Below are 20,472 nucleotides of genomic sequence, written 5' to 3'. Positions count from 1 at the left end.
GAAACAGCATCTGCTCAAGTGGTCGTCTGCTCTCCTCCCACGGCTCAACCTTCTCCTCTTGCTCAGTGGCGGACAAAACGACACTGCAGCCCCACCCATCCTGCCCCCTTTTTCTCCCACTGCGTTAGCTGGTCTTCCACGATGCCAGCTATATCATCTTGCTTCTTGTTTGCTCAGAGGAATAACTGAAGCTGTCCCGTCCATAAGATACAGAAATGTCAAGTCCTATATAACTGCAATGAGGATCTCGGCATGTGTCCACCTTCCCCCGTTAGGCAAGTCACTTCTCATCAGTTCCTCTAAAAAGGGACAGACAACAATAAGGACTCTCAATGGCACAATTTTAACTTTTATCCACTTTCATAAAAACTGACCTTTCGGAGATCTTCCTGGTGAATTTAATGAAAACTTTAGACACTCTCTCCAGAAAAATTCACACACCCAAGATGATAAACTTGATTTCAGTGTCTTCGTGAAACCCATCCATGGACCCCAATAAAAACCGTTTGGCCACTGATACAGCCTTCAAACAAATGGCCAAAAGGACACTCGAGAAATTCCTGAGTGTGTTCTCACCATCCTGTCTCTGTTTCTAAAATCAAAGGGAGGGGGAAAGCCGGCCATGTTCAGGGCCCTATGGAAACTTGGAATGCTGCCCAGCACAACTGCTGGTTAACTTTTAGGGCCTCTCAAAGTAACTCAGGTGTCACTACACAAACAGCAGCAGTAAGGCAAATGTCAAACGACCAACCTTGTGAATGGGGAACAGAGCCATTACGGGGCATGAGTGAGGTTTACCTCCTGACCACCTGGCATGCCGTTTATTTGTTGGCTTGATTATTGTGTCTGTCCCATTACCAAAAAAACTCCATGTGGGCGGAGACTTTGCTTTGTTCACACCTATATCCTTAGCCTCCTCCAAACCAAAGCCGCTGGTCCCAAAGATTCTGAGGGCTTAGGCTAGAGACTGAGGCCAAGCACGAAGACTTCCACAAAGAGCAATGACATACATGGCACATTCTGTGCCCTTGGGATCCTAAGGTGAGGAGAGTGAACCAACAGCTAAGGGGGGAACAGGGACAGGCTCTGGGATAAGATCAGGTGGAAACACAAGGGAAAGCACCACAGTCCACATGGGGAAAAATCTCCACACACGGCCACAAAGTTGGCTGCAGATGGACAGGCCCGTGCACTGGCTCTAAGTCTCACTCACGATCCATCTAGTCATGTGAATGGTCAACATGCCACCGGGTGAGCAGAGAGGAAACCAGCAGTCCCTCCCTCTCAAACAGGAACCTCTGGCTCAGCCTCTACTAACAGTTCCCAAGGTCACGCTAACAACTGTGAATGCTGCCCTGCACCACCACAGGCACATGCCACGGGCTTTCATATGACAACACTGTGATTTAGTGGTTATTACTTCCATTTCGCCCGAGAGAAAGGCAGTGCCCAAAGGGGTTTAAACCTGAGTCCCCTGCCCTTTCTGTCACTCCCCAGCTGCTTTCAAAACAGGGCTCCTGGGTCCTTGCCTTTCCCAGTTCCTCTTACCAAGAGGACCCTTCTCCTACCATCACACAGATGGCCAAAGAAGTTCACTACAACCTTACAAGTGTGCCCCAGTCACACCTGTCCCCACTTGCTCTTCATCTCAGGTGACAAGGGCAGCCTGGCTTGGGGTGAAGGCCATGGATTCTCCCCTGCAGGGCGTCTCTTTTACAACACTGGTCCCCTGGCTTTTTCTCCGGCGCTCCAGGCGTGCCAGCTCGCCCCTCCTCCACTGAGCACGCACCTTCACCCAGCCAGGGCCCTGCTCGCCCCTCCTCACACTTCCCTCTCCCCTCCTGGTTTCCTGGAAAGTAACAAACTCCTCTTCTCTTTTGGCCTCAGGAACATCAGAACCCCCATCCCCTTTTCAGACTTCTGCCCAAACTGTCAGCCTGTGTTTGTCAGGAGGGTAAAAAGCTATCGCAAAGCACCTCCCTTCCCATCGGCTGCTATTTCTGCCCCTTTTCGGAGTTCTCTGGCCTCTGCTCCTGCCCCCACCACTGGGAATGGGGTATCTCCCTCCGCCCACCCTCCACACCTCCTTACAGGATAGGTTTCTTGAGCTCTGTTCTCCCCCAGGACTTTTTTCTTCTATCCCCAACCTTCACTTAGCCTGGAACTCTTTGGAGCTCCATTCCCCACTTGAGCATCATCCACCCACCTGGCTCAGCTGAAGAGCCCCCCACTCCACCCCGGAACCTGAGATTAGTCATCACATCCTCCGTCCCTCATGGATTCACGCGGTATTCCTGCAGGAAACTTTTAAGAGGCTGAACATCCCAAATTTTACACGTTTAACAGAGACAGCCTGCCAGGAGGGGCTTAGCCACAACCTGGACCATACGAACAGTGAGGCATCAGCCACTTACTGCTGTTTCTATAAAGCGGTTTGGACACGCAACTAAATAGGACTGGGGAGGGTGGTTCTGAAGTAAGATTCTTTATTACTAACAAAATAATAAACGACAGATGATATGGAATTCGTGAGCCACTCTTTGCAGGTGTTCCCTAATCACGGGACTCATGGAACTGGGGACTAGATGACCAGGGGTCAGCAAATCCAAACTCTCCATTTACAGATAAGGAGGCAGAGGCCAGGTCTGTCAAGGTCACAGCACTGGCACACAGGCCTTAACCTGCATGGTATTCGTACGGATATTAAGGAAGGAGGAGGGGCGGAGGAAAGGGACGAGGAAAATGAGAAATGCAAACCACTGAAAACAAACTGAAAGTGGAATTCAGCACTTTGGCAAAAATTGAGGGCAAATAAAATAAAACTTATTTTTAATAAAGAATCTTTCTTTAAAAAGCCGATTTACCTTCAAGATAGAAAGTCATTAATCTTCTGCTGGTTTTACATTCCTAGGCAATAGCTAAATATTAGCCACATTTTTTAAGGACAAAGAAAGTAAACTGCCCAGCACCCCGCCCCCATGACTTCCTGAGTGGTTTGCAAGTGCAGTTGGAGGTCTCAAGTCCCCTCAGCTGGCCGACCACCGAGAGCACGCATCTTCCCAGAGTCCTCTCTGCTGTCAGAGTTATCGCACTAAAAACGGAAACCCCAAAAATAAAGAAAAAAGAAAACTAAACCAAAACACATCATGTCCAGTTCCATCTACACTATCCTACAGTATCAGTTACCTTCCTCCGGGCGCCGTCACATAGGGAAGCTGGGGCAGGGGACCTTCTCTGTCCAGCCCTCCCAGCCCTGTCCCCAGGGTGCTTGGTGTGCAGCTGCCATACTGCACTCACTCCTTGGTGACGGCATCTATCTATGGACATGTCCATCTCCCCCACTAACCCCTAAGGGACCCAGACCCCATCTCACTTATCTCTTTACTCAAAGCTTAACAGGGGGTCAAGCCCACAGCAGACCCTTGACACATGTTTACTGCCATTATAAACCCCAGGTTATGAAAAGACCAAAAGTGAGAAGGTCTTGCATATGTGAGCAGGCCTCTCTGGCCTCCCTCGTCTGTCCCTGGCCATCCCCCCATCCTCTCTGCCCTGCCACATCCCCTCACCAAGCAAACAAGTAATCCTGGCGGCCAAGGTCACAGGAGAGCCTCAACAACTAGCGCATGGAAAAATCTAGACCAACATTTCTTCCCAAACATAATTGACTTGTCTGTTCTCCTCTGAGTTAATTCTAAGTCTTGATTTCCAACACAATCTTTCAATTCTAAAAATTTCTCATTCCACAGTTTTATGTGTAACATTGTTCACATGGGGGAAATGCAGCCTGAACTGCCAAACGGAAAACATTTGCTGTAATAACAGCAGCTCCCACTTCTTGAGGGCATGCTGTGTATCGGCACTGTACCAAGTGTGGACACGTGGTGGCTATTGTACCTCACAACAGCTGGAGACAGGTACACAACTGGGTTTTTTTTTCTTTTCTTTTTTAAGTGCCTTCCTACAGACAGTTTTCTACTACAATTAACCCAGTCAAATAAGAATATCTTCTGCCTCTCCACTGCCAGGCTACGCATCTTCACACACTTTTAATTTCTCTGTGCCTAAATTTTCCAAAGGGGATAAAAGGTAGACACAAACCTTTCTGAGCCTGGGGCAGGGAGTGGGGAGAGTGGAAAATAACAAGATAAAAACAATTCAGGGCATCTTCCTAAGATGGGACGCCTTAGATGGCACTTCATGCTTCTAATGAGTTTTGACTTGCACGTCCAAATTCTCTCTCCACCCTGGGTTATTTTAGCCATGTCAGAAACACTGGCAAGAAGAGAAAGCAAATTTCTAACCTGCACTGGCTCAGACATGCCTCTGCTGGCCTAGACAAACAAGACCATGAGAGCTCAGTTTTTATTTCATGAGGTGGAAGGTACTGAGCATTTTTTACTCTGAAATCGTCTCACTTGACTCTAACTAGAAGTGGGAGCAGCTGGCTCCTCTTTGAGGCAAGTACTGCACTCAGCAGTGGTTCTCCAAGAGTGCTCCCCAGACCAGCAGCCTCAGCAGCATCTGGGAACATGCCAGACATGTAAACCACCAGGCCCCACCCCATGCTATGTACCTCAGAAACTCTGGTGGGGGTGGGCCAGCAGAGGAGGTTTTTTTAACAAGCCTCTAGGTGATGCTGATATACAAGCCCCCAGATGATTCTGATCTATGCTGAAATTTGAGAACCATCAGCTTAGCCTGATAAACCTCCAAGGTCATGGGAATGCCCTGCGGGACTAACCTGTGTTTCACAACTCTTTACGTAATTATGATGGCTCCCCACCAACGGCACCTACTCTGGTAATTTTTGCCAGCTGGCAAAGGCCCCAAACGCTAAACTCCTTCAGGGCACTCCTACTTTATTGGGCAAATTACTTGTGCCCTACTCTCATCTCTAAAAGGGAGATGATAATAATATCATCCATTTCGTAGGACTGTTGCAAGGGTTAAGGACTTAGACAGTGTCTGGCATGTGGTTAGCCCTCAACAAATGTGAATCCCTATGATTACTAAGCCTTTGCCGAAAGGTCTAATCAGAACAAGGAATACAGCAAAATAAAACTTGCTTCCTGCATGGTGACCACCTGACTTCTATCCACTCCATTCCGGAACCCTGACTGAGTACATCCAGGACCCACAGAGAGAGCACCTTGCTCTACTACATGTCAAGCATTTACTCGTTCAGTCTACACCCACCGCACTGAGCACCCACCGCACGCCCGGCAACGTGCAAAGTCCGCTCTACAGGACTGTGCCTCCAACAGGTCATTCTGGACAAACGCCATCCAATTCTGGGGCACAAGGCCTTACACACCCCAAGGGAGATACAGGAGGAACACAAGGAATGTTAACAAAAGCAGTCATGAGAACAGCTAACATTCATACTATGATTACCTTGTGCCAGGAACTAAGCATTAAACTAACATTAAATGTTATTAAAACTAACATTTTAAATGTTAATTTATATAGTCCTCACAACAACCCTCTGAGGTATCTGATGTTATTACACCCACTGACAAGGGTTAGGGAAACTGAGGCACAAAGGTTTATATAACTTGCCTAAGGTCCCACAGCTCCTAAACGGTAAGGCCAAAAGCTGAACCCAGGCACTCGAGCTCCAGAGTCAGTGCTCTTAACCACGGTACTATATGGCAGAGACCCACTAGTTACCTAGGCATCTACTAGCCACTAGTTACAACTGATCCCAAAGCAATGATGTTTTTTTTAAAGATTTTATTTTTCCTTTTTCTCTCCAAAGCCCCCCATTACATAGTTGTGTATTTTCAGTTGTGGATCCTTCTATCTGTGGCATGTGGGACGCCACCTCAGCATGGCCTGTTGAGCGGTGCCATGTTTGTGCCCAGGATCCGAACCAGCGAAACCCTGGGGCGCCGAAGCCAAACGCGCAAACTTAACCACTCGGCCACGGGGCCGGACCCCTCAAAGCAATGATTTTTAAGACAATTAAATTTAGGCACAAAATCCATTGTCTTGGGGTTCAATACTAGGCCCTCCAAGCCCTGGACAGAAATGCTAATTATACTTGGTTTCTCAGACCCGGTCTCTCTCCCAATCTAATTCCACCCACGTCAAGTCAAAACTCTCACAGAGCAGCATTTCTCGCTTCTCGTAACTCCTCTGACACCAAAGCACTTAACCCCTAATTCTACACCATCTGTCACATAGAGTTCTCTAATCATTTCCTGTATGTCAGTCTTTTCTTCCCCACTGGACTGTAAAATTCTTTGATACTTCCGAAGATACTTCCGTACTTTCTCTGAAACCCCACAAAACTAGGTAGAAGCATGGGCTTGCCTATGTAGACTCAGAAGAGAGTGTTACACAGTTAACTGGTTGGCTTATTCACCTTGCTTTTCTGAGACTTCTTTGTTATCAATCCCTAAGCAGCAGAGTAAAAGTATGAAGTTTATGCTATTTAAAACCAGCATTAGGGGAGGTATTACACCAACATTCACTGAGCAGGAACTCTGTTTCAAGATCTGTACTCCCTGTCTCTCCTACATGACCTCAGTTAAACCCCTCATTTAAACCCCTCAGCAGCCTCGTGGGCGAGGCTACTGGATCCAGTTTGAGGAAGGAGGAACCTGGTGTTAGGAAAGGTGAGAACCTGCCCAGTGTCACTCAAGGCCAAGGAATGGAGAAAGGAGATTGAAACAAGATCTGTCCCCAAAGCCCCTACTCGGCCTTCCTCCAACGTTCAGACTACGGAGCCCAGACGCAAATTCTCCTCAAAGCAACACATTACCTTTGAAAAATGTTACCATGACAGAGAAAATTATAAACTCTACTAAAATTCATTATAAAAAGATGGAATAACCATGTTCATGGACAGAATTACAATATTAAGATAGAAAAGGTGTCAATTCTCCCCATATTGGACTATACATTCAATACAATGCCAATCACATTTCCAAGACTTCGTTGAGAACTTGACAAGTGTTCCAAAATGTACATGGAAGGAAAAGGTCCACAAATAACCAAGTTCTGAAAAAGAAGAGCAAAGGGGTGGCTCATCTTGCCATATAAGACACACTGCAGAGCTATAATAATAAAAATAACATGGCACAGAAACAGACAGATGACTGGAACAGAACTTAAAACAGAGACAGCCCCCACCCCACCCCCTCCACACCATGAAGAATCTCAAAATCAGTAAGTGGAGTTTACTGGAAACAGAGCTTCAGTTTAAGCTGACGAAGAAGTTCTGGAGATGGACAGTGGTGATGGTTGCACAACAATGTGAATGTACTTAATGCCACTGAATGGTACAATTAAAAATGGCTAAATAGTAAATTTTATGTTAAAAAAAATCTTAAAAATCAGTATGTTAAGTCAAAGAAGCCAGATACAAAAAAGTACCATACTGTACGGTTCCACTTATATAAAATTCTAGAAAATGCAAACTAATCTACAGTGGCAGAAAGCAGATCAATAGCCGCCTGAGTCTGGGGACAAAGGGAGAGGTGGAAGGCAGAGGCCCACGGGAAGTTTCAGGGTGATGGAAAGGCTCTGTGTCTTCATTGTAGTGTTTTCACAGGCATGTACATCTGTCAAAATTCATCAGCCTGCACACTTTAAATGGATGTAGCTTAGCACAAGTAAATTATAACTCTCAATAAAGTTGCAAAAAATAGACTCGTGTGCATTTGGGAACCTGATTTATGACAGAGGTAGCGCCATTATCTCTAAAATATTAGGGAAAGAATACATTGTTTAATGATTTGGGGAAAAGTGGCTCACAAAATGACAAGAAAAAACACTGGATTCCTTCTTTATGCCGTATATTAAAATGAACCTCAAACAGATTAAAGCCCCTCATTGTGAAAGGTAAAACTAGGAAGGTAACAGATGCAAATGCAGAATATTTTTGGAATCTTGGGGTAAGGAAGAACATCTTAAGACTCCTAAAATGCAAAATAAGGCAAAAATTAATGAATTTGGGCTATTTTGAAACTAAAAATTTCTTAAAGTTACTATTCACAAAGTTAGTAAACGGCAGGATGGGATTCATATCTAGAATATGCAAGAAACATCTGCAAATCACACATTAGAAAAAACAAACTAGGGGCCAGCCCGGTGGTATAGGGTTAAGTTCGCACACTCTGCTCAGGGGACCTGAGGTTCACGGGTTCAGATCCTGGGCGCGGACCTACACACCACTCGTCAAGCCATGCTGTGGTGGCGTCCCACATACTAAACAGAGGAAGACTGGCACGTATGTTAGCTCAAGGCAAATCTTCAAACCAAAAAAAAAACCCAGACTAATGCTGGTCAAAGAAATTGTAATAGCTAACCAATAAATTAGAAGATGCTCAAAGTCACTAAGAAATTAGATAAATTCACATTAAACCAATAAGATGCCGCTTTATAGGCATCAAATATTGGTAAAATTAGAAGGATGGTTAATACCAACCACTAGCGAGGATATGGCGAATCTGGAACCCCTCATGCACTGATGTGGGAGTCAACCAATTCAGCAATAGTGGAGAATAATCTGGCAATATTTAGTAAAAAGAGGTGTGCTTGTTCCTTTTACCCAGCCAGCCCACTCCCGGGTATACACCCTTACAGCACAATTCTCAAACCTTTCCATGCATCAGAATCTCATCCAGGACTTGCTAAAACACACATTGACGGGGTCTGCCCCCAGGGTTTCTGATTCAGGAGGTGTGGGTTAGGTCCCGAGAATCTGCATTTCTTACAGTTCCCAGGTGACACCGATGCTGCTGGGTGTGGACCACTTTGAGAACCACTACCCTAGAGATATTCTCACACGCATCATTAAGAGAATGCTACAGGATGTTCACCACAGCTTTGCTCGTGGTAGCAGGAGTGGAGGTGAGCTGGGTGTCCATCACTAGAGAAATGGATAAGTAAAACTAGTGGGTGCACAGCAGGCCAGCTGTACAAAGCAGCAGTCACAGCAATGCACTAGATAAGCCTACACTAACACAGATAAATAAAATGCTGAATGAAATTCTCCAAACTTTTATGAATGTCTAAAAATCTCCACAACAAAAAGTTTCAATGTTGAATGAAAAAGCATCTGAATGAAATCTACAGCACAGTACCACTTATACAAATTGCAAACAAGCATGAAATAACACGACGTGTTTAACAAAGATAAAGACATACCCAAGAACACATTCAACACAAGAGAGGAGGCTCCTTTGGCAGAGAGGGGACTGGGAGTGAGAATGAAGGAGAAAACAATAAAACAAGAAGGGGGCTTTGCAGAGGAGAGAATCTTATGCCAAAAACTGAGGAATGTTAACTCAACCCTCAGCACCAGAAGTCTAGAAGGTAAAAACCACCAAAGCTATCTAACTATCCACTCACCGGCACTCACATACAATGGCTGCTTCACTAAAGCCCCCAGGAGCTTTGCAGGCTAAGGGAGCAGATCAGCTCACCACTGAGAGAGGGAGGGGGAATCTTTCTGAAATACAAGGCTGGGGTGACTTCAGGCCCCCAGATTCCAACCTGCTCCTGAGCCCTGAATTTTCCCTTTGACAGAGCAATATTTACAAAGAGGCTGGGGTTCTTGGATTTTGGCAAAGGGCATGTGTGTCTACATCAGTGTCTGTGCCTCTTCTCAGTGTGTCTCTTGCATCTGTTGTCTGTGGATCTGAGTGTGTCTGTGTGTGTGTGTGTGTGTGTGTGTGTGGTGTGTTTATTTGTGGAGGTAAAAAAGAGGTCTTGGGAGGCAAGCAGAGCACTCCAATGGAGACTGAGCCACATCAGTTGATCAACCATTCAATTCTGTTTTACTGAAACCAGAAGTCACAGTACAAAACCCAGCCATCTTCCTGGCCCCACCAACCTGTCTCTCCCCACTTCTTCACCCTCTCCTCCTCTATATCCAAAGCTGCTCCCCGACTCCCACAACCAAATGGGCTGATGTGAAATACGGTCCTCTAGTGGGTGGGTAACTTATCAAAGTGGTAAACGTTATAGCTAAAACTCTTGGAATGTAGTAAGAGACAATAAATGATCATTTATATTCCTGACCAAGAGCCTATAACAGAAAGGCCAAAAATCTTTAAAACCAGGCATGCCATAACAGTTCTTCCAGAAGAGATTGTTGTGTCTATAGCTACCATCCAAAAAAGGCCCCAAAAAAGCCATCTATAATGTTTCAGGCCCCTCACAAGGGCACAATGGCCACAGCTTTTCCCAAGGGCCATACAAAGTGGTGGGAAAGCGTATGACACAATCAGAAAATAAAAATCACCACTGATTGAATTTATGTGAGAAAGTGCAACAGATGCTTCTGGCAGCAGCTTTAAGCAAGCAAACCCATGCCAGGAAAGTATGTCTTTAGGCGAAGAAGAACCAGTTAAACAACTGGAAGGAGGACAGCGAAGGTAGAACACAGAAGGACGAGCTGGCCGGACATTCAGACATCCTGGGAAGATTATCCCCTTGTGTAAACAATCCAGAATTTTCATTCTCAAAACATTGTTTTATCTTTTCTACAGCAACACTTTTCATTGGATGGTAAAGATTGAGGAATTCTAGAAAGATCTTCCTGAAATGCTTTGTATAAAATAACATTTTGTAAATAAAGCATATTTGATATGCAACAGGGGCACTTTTAGTTAAAAAAAAAAAAGTATGACAGCTATATGTAGGAGTCCTTTAGATTTTCCTGAGATATGTCAGCAAAGTACACCTATGTTTTTCCAGCTGAAGTGCAGGACCTCCCACAATGTGAAAATTAAGGGACTTGACCAGGAAAAAAAGAAAAAAAAAAAGTAAAAGAATTGAGTTTTCAAGCTAAAATTGAGTATCTAAAATCGACATAGGCAATTGTGACTTACAAAGACATAAAAAGTTCCATAAGTGTCAAAACTTGCCGACAAGTTTCTGTTACAAAAACAATTTTAAATTTCAGTGGAATAACCATCTATTGAGTATTCACAAGTTAGGCACTGTGCAAGATGCCAGGGATCCTCCAATGAAGAAGACCCTGTTTTAAGAACTCTGTCTCTTTCACATCAGTTTAATCCATCCCTTGAATTAATTTCCTTTTTCTGATGATTGAAATAGCTCACTACCAGTACTGAAGAGTTTCAGAAATACATCTTACTCTTTTACTCAAAATGTAAATTTCTCATCTCTGAAGCAGAGATAAAAGGAAAAGACTATTTCTCTGTTTTACATACTGCTATCATTTTCTGAAGAATAACTAACTACTGAAACTGTGCATGGTGGCAGCTGCCGCCTCTGCTATCCAGCGGGTCACAGAACTGGAGAGCTCAAGAACATGCTACATAGCTTAAAAGCAGCAGTGAAGAAACCCCCAAGACCAGGGCCTTCACACCTAAACAACGAGTGAGATCAGGAAAGTGAGCTGTGATAGGCAGATAGGCAAGGCAGCTCGTGGAGATTCCCCCAAAGCTGGCGCCTCCAACAGCAGGCACAAGCTGCTGCTGCTTGCTTGCTGGCTTGCTTGGCCAACGCATGGCTCCAGAGCTGGAAGGCTGCCACCTGCTGAATCACCAAACATCGCTGGGCTTCCCTTGGAGCACTGACCAGACAGGGGCCCATCCCCCGCCTGGCTTCTCTCATGGACATCTTACACCCTGGACCAATGAAACACCCAGCCCTCTCGCCTTCTGCACAGGCCAAAACAGCCGCCAACCCAACCCGGTTACGTCTGGGCAGCCCTAGGCAACTCCCATCGCGTTGCTACGTCAACAGTCCCACTCCTCTCTTTCTGCCCACTCAGTCCCCCTTGAATGTTCAAGCCCCAGTGGCAGGAAGCGTGGGGAGTTTACAGCAAATCATGACAGGCACTTACCACTTCCACACCCAAGCAGCCAACCAGAAACACCCCCAAATCTGCAAGCAAAATAACCTGTCCAAACAGCTTTAAAGGTCCAGGAAGGTAAATGTCAAGAGAGCTAAAATAGTAGGCAAGCTCCGTAACATAGAAAATAAACTTCCCTTTCAGAAAGCAGCCTTCACTCTTGGTTTCATAAGCGTGCACCCCTGAAGTCTGTACTGTTTGAAGGTGAAAAGAAACATCTGGGAAGCACCTGCACGGATTCTCTTCACTCCCTCTGGCCATGGCAACCCTCATCCCGATTTTTACTCACGACTCTCAAGAGAAAAACAAGCATTAGCCAGAACGTGCCAGACTGAATCCGTTGGCTGTACCCGGACACCCTACCCGGCCGGCATGCCCGAGTCTGGGTGAAGGCAGTGGGGGAGACAGCCGCTGCTGTCGCTGCTCTGCCCTTGACAACTCGCCTCGGAATCGTGGAGACCCCTCACTCACGGGGAGAGCTGCGTCCTGGAGAGGCTGTCCAGTTCCAGGCTGCGCCGATGGCTCCCCAGGCCTTACCCCTAACACCCTCACCGGGTGGGGGTGGCCCCGCGGGGTCTCAGAGCCGCCCCTGAAGGAGGCTGTTTCGCGGCCTGGGGAGGGGGTCCCACCTGTTATGTTGTCAGGGGGCATCAAGGGGCCGCGGCGGGGGGGATCCCGAAACCCTGGGCGCCTGGCCGGCTGCGATCGGGCCCCGAGGCACCAACTGTCACGCCACCGCCCGGGCCGTGGGGGTGGGGCCGTGATTTGGGGTCAGCCCAGCGGGTCTCCGGATCCGGGCCGGGCCACTGCCTAAAGGCTCCTCGCCGTCCGGCTCTTCCGCCCCGCCACTGTCCGCTCGCCCCAATCCGACCCTAAGCAGCCTTCCAGCCCGCACGCAGCAGCTATGAAAAGGTGTCCACTGACGCCCCCGCCTTGCTCGCCGCCCCAACTTGGTCCGGGAACCCAGCGGGCCACCCTCTCCCTCCGAGCACCGAGGCCGGCCGCCGGACCGGCCCCCGCGCCCACCCCCCGGGAGCGGCGGCGCGGGGGGAGTGCCCGCCAGGTACGCGCGCGGCACCGCGCGGGCTGCGCTCACGCCCCCTCGCCCCGGGGCTGCCCGCACGCTGCTCCCGGCGTCAGGCCAGGCCCGCGAGGCGGGTGTCCGGTCGGCCCCGCCGAGACTGCCTCTGTTACCCCGCCCCACCACTCACTTGCCTCGGAGTCGCGGCAGCCGCCGGAATTCCACTCGCCGAGCCCCCCGCCACGGAATGAAATCCAGGGCAGGGCAGCGTCGGGGCTCCGCACCCGGATCGCGCTCTCTGGCCGGCTCGCCGGGCGCAAGGGGAGAGCAGCCTTCCGTGGCCGGCCCTTCTGCTCCCGTCCGGCCCGCTGCCGCTGCACGGGCCGCTGCCCCGCTGGTGCGAACGCTTCCGACTTGCCACCGCTAGCCTCCCATGCCGAGCATGCCCAGTCCGCGGCCTGAGCCGCCCCGGCTTCCAGCACGACGCGAATCCGCTCTTCCGGGTGTTCGCGGCGGCCGGGAGGGCGGGCCGAGCGGGCGGGGTCCACCCGGGGCGCTTCCCGAGACCGAGCCGGACCCCGGCCAGACTGCGCACGAAAGGGCAGCCAGGGTTTGGCCCCTTCTGTTTTATTTTTCAGTCACTGGAAGCTCAGGAGGTGGGCGTTTTCACAGCCGGCGAGGAAGGCCCAGCTTGCACATATTTAGGGGGCCGTTTAGGGAGCCCTGTTTTACGGTCAGGGGCGGTACACTACTTGGGACAGAGACGAAGAGTTGAAAGCTGGAGCTCTTCGGTACAGGGAACACAAACTCGGCCTTTTGGCGACCGGGCTCGGGGGCGCGAGTTTCCAAGCTACCCCAGCATTCTCTTCCCCACCGAGCGTGAGATCTGCGACACTTGTGATTAACTCCTGATTAACCATTCACAGCAAAGGACGGACCTTAGACTCTGAGGCCCATTTTCAAACCTCTATCCACAGACTCCCATCCCCTAAACAAGAAGGCCCTGCGAGGTAGCCCCCGCCAAGCCAGGCAGGGCGGGGAAGGCCGGGGAGCTCCCTTCTGCGCCGGAGAGACGGAGGCCGCGTCGGGGCCGCCCCGCCCCCTCCGGGCCCCACCTCCCGCCGGCCCCTCCGAGCTGCCGGAAAAACCCGGAGAGTGGCCGCTCGGGCGGGAGTACTGCGCATGCCCAGTAGCCCGACCTGGTGCAGGTCGCCCGAAGCAAGGTTTTCCTTGGCTCCCCGAGGCGGACCCTCGCGCCCAGTTAGGGGCGGACGGCCGGGGGAGCTGGTCTTCTGTCGCGGCGCTCTCCCTCCCTGGCCGGCCCGCGCTGTAACCCCGTGGCGGAGACGCAGCCCCAGGCTGCGCCCCCCATAGGGTCAGGGAGTCGGCGAGGGGGAGGGGCGCGCGGCTGAACCGCCGTGGCACGTGACTGTCCGCGGCGCTCCGGGCAGCCATCTTCCGCTCAGCCTTCCGGCCACGGGCTATCGGTGTTGACCCAAGAGCGGGCGAGACCAGAGCGGACCGCCCTGCGCCCCGCCACGCCTTCCCTCCAGGCTCCAGCGTCCGCTCCGCATCTGCCTCCAGCCCGCCACGGGTGGCGGAATCTCTTCATTGGCCTTAGCTTTGCCCGGAGGACAGGCTCTCTCCAGGGCAAGAAGCAAAAGGCCGCGGAATCGAGGGGAAAGGACTTAGGGGCGAACGGCCTCTGCTTGTACCCAGAGGTGGAAGTTGGAGAAGAGGGGGTCCCCTTCCGTGAAGCAGCGACACCGCTGCTCCAGCTGCCTCCGTCTTCCACCCTGTTCCCCGCGGAGGAGGCAGGATGTGTTGGCAGGAACATCTGGACAGAGGCCGTCGCTCCTCGCTGCAGTGCAATATCCCACGGCCCGTGCTGGTGGGCAGCTTGGATGGTGATGTTACTAGTGGACATTGAGCTCCTGTGACGAAACACTTGGGGTTCCTGTGTTCTTAGGACCAGCCGCGTCACTATCACCCAATAATTTGCTAGAGATGCACAATTCTAGACCAACAGGATCGGAAACTGTACGAGTGGGGACCTGCAATCTCATTAACAAGCCCTCCACGTGGTTATGGTGGACATTTTACTTTAAGCCTTAAGGGGGCCTACTTATAAATGAGGCATTAAAATTTTACATAGTTCACCCTAAAAGATACTGAGCGTTCGGGAATTCAAAGCGAGGCAGTCTGCCCCAGTGCAGGGGTTTTTATCGCGCCCTCTGCTCTTGCTTTTTCCCCCCTAAATCACTTTACTGCTTTTCTCAAGATTTAATAAGTGCAGCTGTCACGTACTGCTTTAAAATAACTGAAACGGTTCGGCCACATGTTTTGAGTGTCTACTGAGGGCAAGGCTCTGTGAGTCGTAGTAGCCCTACTGAGTATTTTCGGTCAGTTTGCCCCTAAGAGGTGAAAGAAAAGGCTTGCTTTCTTGTGATGCAAATGTTTTTAGCACTAAGGGAGTGTCAGAAGACCGCTGGCTGGTTTCTCTGGAGTGCTAGTTAAGCAGAATGTCCTTTAAGCTTTGAACTTCCAGAAAATAAGGTTCAAGTAGCATCTGGTGTAGACTTGTGTCAAGGAGCCTTTAATTTACTTTAAAATACCCTCCCCCCAAAAATGAACTAAATTTCGCAAAATATTAATAGTTCTTGATTGTAAGTGATTTTTCTAGTTTTCTGTATGTTTGAAATTTTTTATAATAAAAGGTTTTTTAAATTGTTTTCCATGAGTAATTTTAAGATTATATGTAACACATGCAAAAAGCAAGGCACTAACCTATTTCTACTTTATTCCAGTTTCATAAAATAGAAAGCTATATATAAAGAAAAAATCTAGAAAGACATTGCAAAGGCAGTAAAAGTAAGCGCTGGGTGAAGCGATTATAAAAGACGCTTGAGTTGGCTCTCCTTGAAATTAAATTTAGTTGTGGTCCTTAAGTCACTACTGTTGATGACCAAAAAAAATGTTGTACTGAAAATAATTGTCCCTCTCCAGTTCACCCAACCCTAAAGAATTTTGCCAGTGCATTTTTTATCAGAATTTTATTAAGTATCATATTGCTTGATTGTAAAATTTTAGAATTCGCAAGTATGTAGAATATGATAAATTACATTGTTGTCAAGACAACGATGAAATAAAAATGAATCACCTCCAAGTCACAATCTGTCATTAAAATATGTTAAAAATAATACTAGGAGCAGTACTTGGGCAAACAGCTCACTTGCCAAAACACCTCTTCTAAAGTAGGTGGTTTAGTTCCAGATGACTGACTCTTCTACCTTTAGAAGATAATCTACCAGATTAAAAATGTGGTGGTTTTATCCGGTTGACTTGTAACTATCAGCCATCACCAGACCATAGTCAAAGTCAAATAGTGCTCAAGAAGCAAGGAGGCTTCTGTGTGTTCATGCAGTTTGTCTCAGTGGAAGAATCTGGAGCCACAAAGCCTGAGTAGCAGTAACAAAGCCTCATGAGCCTCCTTAGCCATTTAAACTCATCTAGCTAACCTACAACCCACTTCCCAAACCAAGGCTGATCTAAAAAGCCAGCTGCAGAGAACAGCACTGGTTCCAAGCATTCGCACCAGGACTTGGATTTGGTAACGCTCAACCCTCCGTGCTCATTTCTATGCCTGTGGCCAGGATTCCTGGCTTCAGAAGGTGCTTGAGTTCTCCCACTGGTCAACAAAAAAACTGGAATTTATTTGAAGACACTGGGGTAGATCAGGGATGCAGTTGAGGCTCAGGCAGAGTCGGGAACCAGGACTTGGAGAATTGACAGGAGCCCAGGAGGGCTCCCTCTGTCTCCTCTGCTCTTCCGTTTATTCTCTCCTTTCTGTCAGGCTTTTTCTGCCTTCAGTTCACATAGCAGGAAAAGACCAGTTGAGAGCTCCCAAGTTTATTTCTCTTCTAGAGAGTAGCAAGAATGACCCCACCCATAGTTATTAACCCCTTTGTCTAGCTGACTCCTTTTTCCCCAGATTCCTACTGTCACCTTGAACCAGTCCTGTTAATGTTACAAGGCTCTTCTCCAATTCCACCTTTTTCGTAGAAGCTTCTCGGCTATCCAGGACACAGAAGCCTCCTAGACACACATTTTGGCAGGTGTTTATGTTGTTTTATGTCTATTACAGTTTTCTGTATGTTTCCTGCAGGTAAGTCTTGAGTCTCCAACTTACATATTAAATAACATATCGAGAATATATATTTATCCTTCATCTCCCATAGTACCTAGCACAGAACTTGGCACCACATAGCCCATAGTGAATATTTATTGAACTGTAATTTATGCTTTTCTTTTCCCCTTTTACTTTTCTGTTGCTGCATTTTTCTTTAAAAAGGGTAAACCACTAGGAATGGAAATGTCCTTGCTGTGCTGTCCTTCTCTAATTAGCAACCACCCTCCGCAATCTGCTGTGTACATTTAAAAAACATTTTGAAATTAGACATTTACGACTGGGCACTAACCAGAGTCTGATGAATCAATGCCATCAGCAGAATGCTGCACTGGCTGTCAGGCGCAGAACCATTGTCAAGACTTACAAATTACTCCCAGCTCTTCAAATAGTCAATGTGTAACTCTGGGCAAGGCTTAATTATCGCCTCTTAAGATGAGAATAATATAACCCAGCCCCTCTCTGCTGCTCATGGGTATCATGGGAATTAATTAGGTCTTTAATAAGAATACATGTCTATAAAATGTTTTATAGTTAATTAGAGGTAAACATAATGAAAACATGAGGTATTGTCAAGGTATTCTGAGTGTTTGTTGTTGTATTTAGCACTCAGTTTCCTTCTAAATACAAGGATTATACCAAGAGCTGTAGTAAACAAAATAATGAATACATTTTGGATCAGTGTCCTCCAACTATTATTTGCAAACGTGTCCTGGATGCCCAGAACTAATTGGAAGGTTGCTACAAAATGATGTCTCCCACACGAAAGGGGGAGAGATTTACAAAGTGTGATCGCCTGAATTTCACAGATCCTGTTTGAAGTCTTCAAAGGCTTCAAAACTAGGCCATGCTAAGGAGAACAGCAGCAGTCGCGGCCTGGCACTTTTTCTGGAACCTCAACAGCACCTCCCTTGTTTTGTAAGATTTTGAAGAAGCGTATCAAAATTCTTCCACCAGTACCTTTACAGTACAGCAAATAGGAGACATTGTCTCCCCCGAATTGACACGTGGAAGAACAAAATACGAGCACACTCCAGGACATAGCTGGAATAATTTGACAAAAGATTTGTCAAATCGTGTGCACTATGATCTAGCCCAGAGTTTCTCAACCTCAGCTCTGTGGACATTTTGGACCAGCTAATTCTTTATTGTGGGAGGCTGTCTGATGCATTGTAGGTTTAGCAGCATCCCTGGCCTTAACCAGCTAGATGCTAGTAGCACTGCCCCTCTCAGTAGCGACAACCAAAAATGTCTCCAGACATTGTCAAATGTCCCCTGGGTGGGGAAAATTGCCCTCAGTTGAGAACTACTGACTTAGACAATGACCAAAGTGGAGTAACTGAATCAAAAGAAACTAGGATATTGAGTCATCAAGCATCCTTCTCTGAAGTCACTCAGCAATTTTATATACTGTATTTATGTGTTAGGTATCCATATTGCATCAATTTGGCCAATAATTGTTGAGCTCTCAATGGACAAGGCTCAAGATCAAGTACTTCTGTGTATCCATAAACAGAAGTGGAGGGAATATGTTGTATTTCTCCACAGCAGGCACATATGTCATTCTCATCCTGATATTTGCAACCTCATCAGGATTATCAAATATTGCATGGGACTTCTTTTATATTAAAAAATTATTCATCTTTTTTTCTTTTGGAGGAAGATTAGCCCTGAGCTAACTACTGCCAATCCTCCTCTTTTTGCTGACGAAGACTGGCCCTGAGCTAACATCCATGCCCATCTTCCTCTACTTTATATGTGGGACGCCTACCACAGCATGGCTTGCTAAGCGGTGCCATGTCTACACCGGGGATCCAAACCAGCGAACCCCAGGCCGCCGAAGTGGAATGTGCGCACTTAACCGCTGCGCCACCAGGCCAGCCCCTCATCATTTTTATTTTGAAAAATTTTCATCATTTATCTGAAATTCAAATTTACCTGGGTGTCCTGGGGTTAACTTTTCTTTCCTTTTTTTTCCCCCAAATCTGGCAACCCTATCTTAGTAGACCCAAAGATTTACCCCTGTCTCTTAAATTCTGGCTCCATAAATTTATAACTTGACTTCGTTGAAAATAATAAAGAGGAATTATTGCAAAGACTTTAAAAAAAAAAAAACAAAGAAATGCTGATAGAAAGCGTGGCACAACTAAATTTGAGAATGGTAAGTTTCCTTTGAAAAATGTTTATTTTCCTGGTGAAAACTGGGATAAGTCCCTTAGAATCCATTCAAAGCCTGATGGAATTTATTGCCTGATTTGTTTCAAAATACTTCTGATGCTCAAGGCTGTTTAGCATTCACAACGAAGTTGTCCTCGTATTCTTGTTGGGTGAGTCAGCAAGTGGGAGGTCACAGAATAAACTGAGACACAAACACTTTGTAATCTCATAGGCAGAAAGAAGAGAAACTGAAGCTCAGACCAGCTTTACTTTTGTTCAGCTCACCTTCCCAATCACTGGGAACTTATTAGAAATGCATATCCTTGGGCCTCACCCAGACCTGCTGAGTCAGAAACTCTAGGGGTGGGTCCTAGCAATCAGTGTTTTAACTAGCCTTCCAGGTGATTCTGATGCATTATTCAAGTCCGAGAACCGCTGCTTTAGAGCCGTGGGTCCTGATTGTGGCTGCAGAGGAGAAACACCTGGGGAGTTTTAAGAACTACTGATACCTGGGTCCCCACTCATACCTGGGTCCCCGCTCATACCCGCCACCCCAAGATTCTGATTGAAGTGGTGTGGGGTGCAGCTAAGGCATGAAGATTTTTCAAAGCTCCCCAGTGTACACCACTGCTCTACAGAATATATTCTCAATTCCCAAAGGGAAGAAAAACTCCCAATATTGCAAATACAATGCTTTCTACTCCTGGCCAAGGTCAACCTTACATAAAGGCAGAATGGACAGGCATTACATGTTTTAATTTGAACAATGCCGAAAGGCCAAGCAATCCAGATGTGTGGTCTCTTCCTTAAATCTCCACATCTACCCTTTAAGGGCCTACTAGAGTCAATATGATATAATAGAGGAAAAAAATGATTTCCTCATCCCCAGGCGCTGCCCAAATGTTCATGAACCTCTCGGGACTACGTTGTCTCACATCTTCACCAGGGATAATATTAACTCTCCACGGGGTTGGGAATGATTGAAAGACCCAGGCGGGTAAAGATGGCAGGGGATTGATAATCAGCAATCACACCTGGACCTGAGGAGACTTCGTGGAAGGGGAAATTTGAAAGGACAAAACTCAGTAAAGTCACAAATTTCAATGTGTCTTCCTATTATAACTATTTAAATTATTTTCTCTTTTTATATTACCTCACGTGTATGTGTGTGTATGTGTGTGTGCCCCCTACCCCATCATTTTTCCTATTTTCAATGCAGGTACCTTGGTGACCTATCTGTGTTTTTGGCTAAGCTACCTTAGTGACACT

At 47.3% G+C, this 20,472-nt stretch overlaps 1 protein-coding gene across 25 annotated transcripts in view; it reads right to left on the bottom strand.

The window, feature by feature from the left end:
* Nucleotides 1-14,778, bottom strand: part of SGMS1 (sphingomyelin synthase 1) — a 279,683-nt gene extending 264,905 nt beyond the window's left edge. For 3 of the 25 annotated variants that reach the window (XM_070562099.1, XM_070562185.1, XM_070562149.1), the window contains exon 1: nucleotides 13,055-13,997. The gene's annotated coding sequence lies outside the window, so the exon portion shown is untranslated. The other 22 variants (XM_008518430.2, XM_070562329.1, XM_070562311.1 and 19 more) reach the window with 13 other exon arrangements.
* Nucleotides 14,779-20,472: the final 5,694 nt, after the last annotated feature.

Source organism: Equus przewalskii, chromosome 1, assembly GCF_037783145.1.
Source record: "Equus przewalskii isolate Varuska chromosome 1, EquPr2, whole genome shotgun sequence".
NCBI classification, from domain to species: Eukaryota; Metazoa; Chordata; class Mammalia; order Perissodactyla; family Equidae; genus Equus; species Equus przewalskii.
Note: the sequence above shows the minus strand (reverse complement) of the source record. Positions and strands in the feature narration are given on the sequence as shown.